General features: G+C 40.6%; 2 long non-coding RNA genes across 2 annotated transcripts; both read left to right on the top strand.

Moving 5' to 3' along the window:
* Positions 1–2,431, top strand: LOC131881915 (uncharacterized). Its single transcript, XR_009373416.1, has 2 exons — positions 1–82; positions 1,943–2,431. It is a non-coding gene; the product is annotated as an uncharacterized LOC131881915 (long non-coding RNA).
* A 1,397-nt stretch (positions 2,432–3,828) lies between these two features.
* LOC131881919 (uncharacterized) lies at positions 3,829–7,150 on the top strand. The gene is made up of 2 exons (XR_009373419.1): positions 3,829–3,998; positions 6,896–7,150. It is a non-coding gene; the product is annotated as an uncharacterized LOC131881919 (long non-coding RNA).
* Positions 7,151–8,478: the final 1,328 nt, after the last annotated feature.

Raw genomic sequence — 8,478 nt, 5'->3', positions numbered from 1 at the left:
TGAGAAGCCGCACTCAGGAATTTCTCTTCAGTTCGTACCCGTACCTACCCGTACCCATCCAGCCACCATGGAATCTCAATCGGTAATCAATCACCAAAAGCCTTTAATCTTCAGTCACGTAAGGCTTTGACGAAATAACTTACACAAAAATGACCTGAGCTGTTCGGGCACATGTTTTGAAAAACTGATTGGCCTACAATAGCCTACAATTGTATCAATCTTCGGATAGAGATATCGGAAACATGGCAATAGTCTAGTGCGGGCGGGCATCTTCCGTACCGGCGAAAAAGGGGAGGCGACGTACGGCCAGCTGGAAACGTTACACGGAGAATCTAAACCTCGTACACAAGAATCGGTGTTCCAATTTTGGGTTGCGTTGCGGCCTAAGCGCCCCCGGGCCCTTGCAACCGATAAGAATGGTTCATGTAGCATTGCAATATGATATCTTGTCACAGAATCAGTCATTATTAACATGCTTTAAAAATTCCTTTTTAGCCGAAAAAAGCCATTTTTTGACTTATTTTTCATATTTTAAATTTTTCTTAATTTTGCGGCAGACTTTTTGAAACCTTTAATAACATATTTTTGTCTAATATTGCCATTTGTCAGACAAAACTGATGACAGATAAGCTATAAATCAACGTAGTTTTGCGGTCCAAACAAAATGCAGTCATAAAAATCGAGAAAAATGAAAGAAAATGCCAGGAGGGCAGTCTGTTGGCTGTATATTTACGCACCAAGTACGTAGTTAATTGGTCACAGAATTACAAACTGCTATGAACTTTGAAAAAAAAAACTAAAAAGATCCAAGAGAAGCGTGTTTAACTCTCAACTTAATGACGGCTTCGGTCAGGCTCATCTTGGGTAGCTTGTCAAAATCGGCAAGGAGAGTGGCTTTCTGACTGGGTTTTTTGATGAGAAAGCGGCTGAAAACCTGCTTTTTAAAAATGGCTCAAGCAGTTTCCATCGAAAACTTCATTTTGGAGCTCGGGGAAAAAAAAACATTTTGCCACTTACAATTCTACTTTCACATCCGATGTGGCCCAAATTTTTGCGCTCTTATATCTGATGGTACTTTACTGTAATATATTATTGAATCGGGGATTCACAATCTTGCTCTTATGTCCAATATGCTCCTATATCCGATTTTACTGTACTAGAGTTTGAAAGAGTATTGCCTCTTCACAACTTAAATCATGGTTCTCGGGGAGTCGATTTGGGAGGGCTGTTTGGCATTTCCACCTCCCCCGAAAGACTCATTATTCCCTGGAGCAAAAATATAAGGTTGTAACATTCTTGGGATGAAATTTGCCCATTATTTCAAATTACCGGCTTGGTTGAGCAAACAGAATTTGGATATCGAGTCATGGTGGTAATGCGGGGCCAAAACTACAAACTGCACTAATCTGTAAAGGCATGCATTGCAATTTGAAGCACAAATACTGGTGCTGATAATATGGATCACGGACTTCCAGATATGTGGATTGCGAATGGAAACAAAAAAATCAAAAACTATTCGTAGATTTGTAGGTTTACATGACGTCATTTGAACCCTACAACGATGTCTTTTCAATTGAAGTTTTGGGTTTACATAAAATTCGCATTTTCGGCCTGCTCTTGGGCACATCAGCTTTTGACAACAAGACTTTGAAACGAACCACTTTTCAAGTAAATAGTATAAGCATGACCTGCCTTTCATTGAAGAGATTTGCGTTTCTTTTTTTTTCTCGAAAAGTGCCTCAGAGTTGCTTTGACCAAGAGCGGGCCGATTTGGCAGGAAGCTTGTTCACAGTCAATATTTGTAGAAGGGATGCACAACCAGAATGTCTTTATCCAAGGCAGTTGGGTGCGCACCGCAAGTCTTTTCAAGTTATGACTGGTCCGTTATAATCAATCTTGCAGTTATCTTGAACATGTTTTGAACTTTGCCCCATCTTTTCAGAATTTTGGAAAAGGGCGGAACACGAACGCAGACGTCCGAAGGTTGCACGAGCTAAAGCGAGAGAAGGAGGAGGAACATCGTCGAGCGACAGAGAAAGACAAGAAATTGGCTGAAATGATTTCAAAGTTAGAAGAAGAGATTAGCCGCAAAGAGTCATTGGACGGACAGGTCATTACTTTAACGGACAATTTGAGCATCTCTGGGGATGCACCGATGCAGATGGTGCAAAAACTATGTCAATTGGGAGTGGACGCTCAAAAATAGGTAGAAAATCCCGAGGATGTTTGGCTAAAACAATTTGAAAAGGACTTGTTTCAAGCCATACGCGAGATAGTCCTGCATTTTGATCAATTTGACATAGAGTAAACGTCCTCAAGACTTTTTAGCCTGATTTACAAGCGAACTTCTTGTTGGTTTTGAATTTGAACATGCCGTGACCTACCTCTCCTCTAATGCAAAATAAATACGAACTTTTTTCTCTCTATAAAACGAACAACCATATCTCACGGCATTAGTCGTTTCTAAATGGCAGAAGCTGATTGCATGCAGTTCCATACAGTGACTTTGTGACCAAAATGAAAATCCTCAATACTTTAACCATTCCACGTCAAAAATTGGAATGGCATTGCTCCTTACAGTTGCTTATTCTCAAATATAAATGGTTAATGGGTATATGCCAAATATAGATAGCATAGCTTAGCATTTAGATCGTCTCCACATTTGACATTGAGAGCGCTAATTCAAGTCTAATGAAACATTTGGGGGACAAATACATATGTACAAACACCAAAAATACTGTTGCCTGGAATCCAGATTGATCACAACGCACAGCCAAAATCTCATCAAAATGTGGACTCGTCAAAGCTCCCATTATCACGAAGTGGGACAACTTTCCAGTGGCCAATATTGCAGGTTTCATCCCGAGGCCATCATCGCGGCCGAGTGTGGTCATTGTTTCGTTTGTTTGTGACGGAGCCACATGGTCCCGTCAGCACTCACCAGTACTCATCACAGCTAACATTGATTATTTGCCTCGTCATTAGGAATGACCGCAGGTTCGCCAATTTATTTGTTAAAAGTAGTAACTCATGCTGTAATTAAATACAATCAAGATACTTTGACTCGGTTTGTCTGGATAGGAACAATTGGAACCGAGCATAACTGCATTGGTAAGCAGGCACTACCAATATGACCTAAACACTTTCATTGCCAACGCCATCAATTAGTTTTACTTGTTTATTTTTACTGGGCACATTGTTTTGATTTAGTGGTAAAATCATCTTTTGATCATTTAAGAGTTCAATCAATGCCAAAATTTAAACTATTGCATCAAATTTGCAAGGCGTGTTAACGAAGTTACAGTAACAGTAATCAGTAATACAACCAACTTGCACTGTGTCCACATTGAATTTTCAATAAGTGAGTGATTTTGAGTGATCTGTGTTACACAACCCAACAACATGAACATGTTTGGTGTAATCCGGTGAATGCACTATCAAATTGGCTCAATTCCATAATGCTATTTGCTTAGACGAGCAGGTGAAATGAAATAAGAGTCAAAATTCAATGCATACACATTGGTGTTTGGCTGGGCATGTTGTCTTTGATTTTACTCCATGGAATAACGTCAGTTGTTCATAAACGCGTTCACTTGACAAGCCCTATTCTGCCGCCCATCCGTCATTGCCCGGATTCCGTACCCCCATGCGGAAAACCCCCGCCCCGTCCTAATATGTTTATCCAAATAAATCGATTTTTTTACCCTGTACAGATAGATAACTTACGGCAGGATTAAAATACCTTTTCAGTTGCTTTTCAATAGGGCATGTCAAGTGAAGGACATTCAAGGAAAAATGTGGTCCGGCACCCTGATTTTGGCCATTTTGGGGTGCGAGAACACACAGTCAACTCGCACCATCCTCCCAGTGGATTTTCAATAATCGAGTGATTTTGAGTGGGCTGTGTTGCAAACCCCAACAAAATGAACATGTTCTGTGTTATTCGGACTCACTATCAAATTGCTCAATACCACAAGGCTATTTGCCTAGACAAGCAGGTAAAATGAAGCAAATGTCAAAATTTTATGCGTGCGCATTGCGGTTTGGCTGGGCATGTTGCCTTTGATTTTACTCCATGGAATTACGTTAGTTTGTGAACGCGTTCAGTTGACAAAAGACGGTCAAAAACAAGGGCCTAAAATATAGAGACTAAAGTAAGAGAATGGGAACGTCAACAAAAATGAGCTTGTCTGTGATAAGTACTGATGGGAAAAGGGCAAGTAGCAAGTCATCACAGGCACCCAAGTTCTACTTGTTTACAAACAAAGCTTGGCCAAGTACTAGTGATGGGATCAAACAAATTTTCAAAATCAGGATCGCCAGAAAGTTAGGAAAGTCAAAGCACAGGCCGTTTCTAACATATCACAGAATATTAGGCTTGACCGAAAAGATGACCCTGGTTTGATCGGAGAAAAATCAGGGTTACTTCTTACTAACGCGTTTTCGATTTTCCTATAGTAATGCCGCATGCCATTGAAAATGTAAATTGGTAGCCCTACTTGCAACCTCCGGTGATTTTTTGTTTGATCCCCATCAGTACCAAGTACTAGAACCACAGATCATATAACGACTAGATGTCGCATTGGCCCGACGCGACCTCAGTGCAGAGGAAAATGTATTTTGTGTCAACAACTCGGTACACCAAAAAAGAGGAGGGTGACTACCTTATCAGTACTAACGACCTACAATCGCTGGGCCTTCAACAAGCGCTATCAGTGACAAAATCACTCTGAATCCGGCCACGCTGGCGGATGAAAAAGCATGAGTCACTGTACCCCTAAATTTATTTACCAGCTGATAAAGGCAAGCGTTCGCATTTTTCCTTGTGCTATGCGAGGTCTAGTCATTATATGCTCTGTGACTAGAACTTGGGCAAGCCATGGACGACGTTACACTGGACATATTTGACGACGCCAAATGTACCCTAATAGTATAACGGAAATTTTAGAAACCATTGAACTCAACCTCCCGACCAGAAATTGGAAACATCATGGTCACGCTTTCCAAGCCAAGCAAATTCCCTCGCCATAGACATTCGAAATTATAGGGAGGAGCATGGCTAGTTTTAAGCTGTAGCTTGAGAAATTCCTGTCTGCTAGGATTTTTTTCCTATCATTCAATTTTTTCAGCTGTCCAAGTTAAGTTGAAGTAAACGGGTGATACAAGATGGACAAACCATGAAATTTGACTTGTTGGAATAAAAATTACAAGTGGAAAGAATTCATGTAAAGTTCCAAAATATCCTTGATGTGAGTGGTTGCCAGAAACATCCTAGCACTCCTTGAAAGTGAATCAGACGTGTTTTATTAACTACAAAGCGAAAAAGGGGCCAACTACACAATCCTGGAATTCCAATGTCAATCATCTTGAATTATAAACAACAATATACATGAAAATTGGGCTATATTGACTGGAAATAATCAGCAGCAACCTCTTAAACAGGCTGGAGGGTGAAAACCGCTCCAAGGTAAGGCCTAACTCATCATTTTAGCCTCGTTTCCTAATGAGATCAAAGCCTACCGGGGTATACGGCGACAATTTGATAGACCTCCAGTTAAATTGAGACCTCCATGGGCAAGCTTAACCCAAGCAGAGATCCGCTACTAATATAAAGAGCCCAGATGGTTAGCTCAGGAAAACCGCAAAATGAGGATTTTTTGTTCGTAGCTAAAGTTAGATTGCCAGAAACAAACCAGTCATTGAACCAAAGCCACATTGCTGCGTTAGTGTTGGTGCACATCATTGCCTTTCTTGCATAAGCTGATTTAATTTGCCAGGGTATATAATTTCTTGCGTAAGTTTGGCCACACCATTTTCCCCTGAAGTGTCTGTGTACAAACCCAAGTTGGGGCAAGTTCCTACTTGGAACGGTTTTCAGGCTGCTTCGGCTGCCCAGTGGGCTTGCCTCTTCAAATTCAGTGGGTGTCTTACATCGAGTTCAGCTGTTGATAACGCTGATGACGTCTTGCTACATGGGCAAAACAATCATTCAATGCTCGAGAAGGACGCAAGAATCAGAGTGGTAAATCGAGGATTCATTCAACATGTGCCCTAGTTAGAACATTTGGGTGTGTCAATTGGTGTCAAAACCAATCGACCGTTTGAATGTCTTTCCACTGTTTTCCTTCTCATGTACCTGTTCACACATGAACGAGTCCTTTGCCCGGCCTTGATCCATTTATCAATTGTTTGACGCCACGGTACTACTCTTTACTTTATGGTTGCTCAAGCAGTAGAGTGACCCACATCCCTGCCGTGAACATGGCTTGAGCTCGTCAAGCAAGTGGTGGATGGATTACTTTACCTCATCCAAAGACTGATTCAATTTAGATCAGATCAGAGGCAACTGCATCATCCGCCTCTACAGATTCTTGGCCGCTTATTACTTGTAGTCATAGCCGTCATTCTGCCCTTGGCCGACACATACGGCCTTGATTGATCCTCTGCACTTTGAGGCCCACGCTTCAAGACAATCCAGCCCCTTATTGCCGTTCTCCTGCCCGTTTCCTATATTTTGCTATTGATTTATCAACAAGTCAAGGATGCGGGGACCTTCCCAGCGCTCATCTTTGTCTATGGCCTTCGCTTATGGCGTCCCAGCTCCCCCAGCTCATCCTGAAAGCGGTCAATGACTCCCTTGTCAAATTACTCAGGACATACCTCTGAGGGTTTTAGTATGCCAATAATGCATGGATGCATTTCCTGACAAACCATGCTCTTCCAGGTCAACAATGTGGCATCATATCATTGTCNGACATACCTCTGAGGGTTTTAGTATGCCAATAATGCATGGATGCATTTCATGAGCAAATTTGAGCCCCTTGCCATTGACTGAACAATTGTTGGGAACCTAACCTTTTCGGACACAATTTCCTGACAAACCATGCTCTTCCAGGTCAACAATGTGGCATCATATCATTGTCCTGGGACCAACATTTCTTTGGAATATTGACGGTTGCACCCAATCGTCTGGCCGCAAGATTGGCAATCTGTCCAATCGAGCCATCCTCTACTCTACAACTATCAAAATTTCCATCACTATTCCTCTTCAATAGCGTTTATCTTACTTATTCCTGAAAATTGAGCTGAATGTTGTCAATGTCATCTGTATTTTCACCTGGTTATCAATATACATATCAATTAAACCCTGTTTTACGCTCTCATTTTATTTATATATTAACATTACTGACGTGACCTTAGGATAAAATAGGGGACCACAATTTCAACCTGTGATCTGCTGATGAATATTACTGTGAAATTCAAGGAAAAATGTTGTCCATTTATTCATGCTTGATTTGAACTGAAAAATATGTAAATAAAAGTTACTATTTATTGCCAAAATTGAATTTTGGAAACCTATAGAAAAGTTAACAAAAGTAATCAATCTGTTAGCTAACGGTATAGTTCATAGAAAAGTAAAACAGGCCTTCAACTAGAAATTAATATTAGCTAACATCTGAGGAGATTGTTAATAAACACGACGCTTGGTTTGTGCTTGTATCCCTCATTTGTTACATGCTTATTATTTCAATCATCTTTTATTTATCGTGCATGAACGGAAATTTTAAATGAATTCAAAGCACAAAAGGTAGTTAATGATAAGATCGCTGGCATATTCATTTGGTCAGATATCGAAATCAAAATAGGTATTTGGCAAACTATTATGATTGGTGGGTTTTGTTTGTAGACAGTCCAAAGAAGAACTGTTTGTCATAAACTAAATGTTTCCCAAATTGTTCGGCAAGCACTTTGACATAATTTTTCTTGCATAGACGCGCCAAGAGATGCTTAATAAAGCATCTTTATAAAGAATCTTCGAACGCACACTATACATTGTGAACACGAACATCCCTTGTTCTGCCCATGTAGGCGTTTGGAGCGACATGTGGCGAATTGTAAGCCATAACAAGCCGAACGCGCCCCCTTGCTTGGACCACAGACTTGGACCCCACCGGACTACTTGCCCTGTCGGTGTTTGCTTCACATCAGTAGTGATAAGACCGTTTTCTCGGTTCCTCGAAATTTGTGCATGAAATATCATTGGTTCTCTTCAAGGTTCCAATATTTGCAAACCTTTCCATGTCATGTTTAAGAAAAAAATCCTATTGAATTTTAACTATCCCTTCCAAATCCTATTGTTTTGAAAAGAAAAGTTCAAACAGCTCTTTTACATTTTAATTTGCTTTGGTTCCCTCCAATTTTGAAAAGCAGGACTGTCTAGACATTGTCTGATAATTTTAAGGTTGCATAGTTCAGGCTCCCTTTTTGCTTTATTTCATGCTTCATCTCTAAATTTGGGATGACCAAAATTTATGCTAATCAAGTACAATGCACCCGTTTCTTCTCATAAATAAGAGTGCCGGGAAATGAGTAAAATCATGACACCCTGGGCTCGACAAAAGGGAGCCGATTTTCAGCTAAACACGAATATGCAGCCAATAAAAAATGTTTGTGTGACTGTTTGTGCCCAACATGTAT

The sequence above is a fragment of the Tigriopus californicus genome, chromosome 6 (genome assembly GCF_007210705.1).
Source record: "Tigriopus californicus strain San Diego chromosome 6, Tcal_SD_v2.1, whole genome shotgun sequence".
Classification (NCBI taxonomy): domain Eukaryota; kingdom Metazoa; phylum Arthropoda; class Copepoda; order Harpacticoida; family Harpacticidae; genus Tigriopus; species Tigriopus californicus.
The sequence above is the reverse complement of the archived record's forward strand: the minus strand, read 5'-3'. Positions and strand labels throughout refer to the sequence as shown.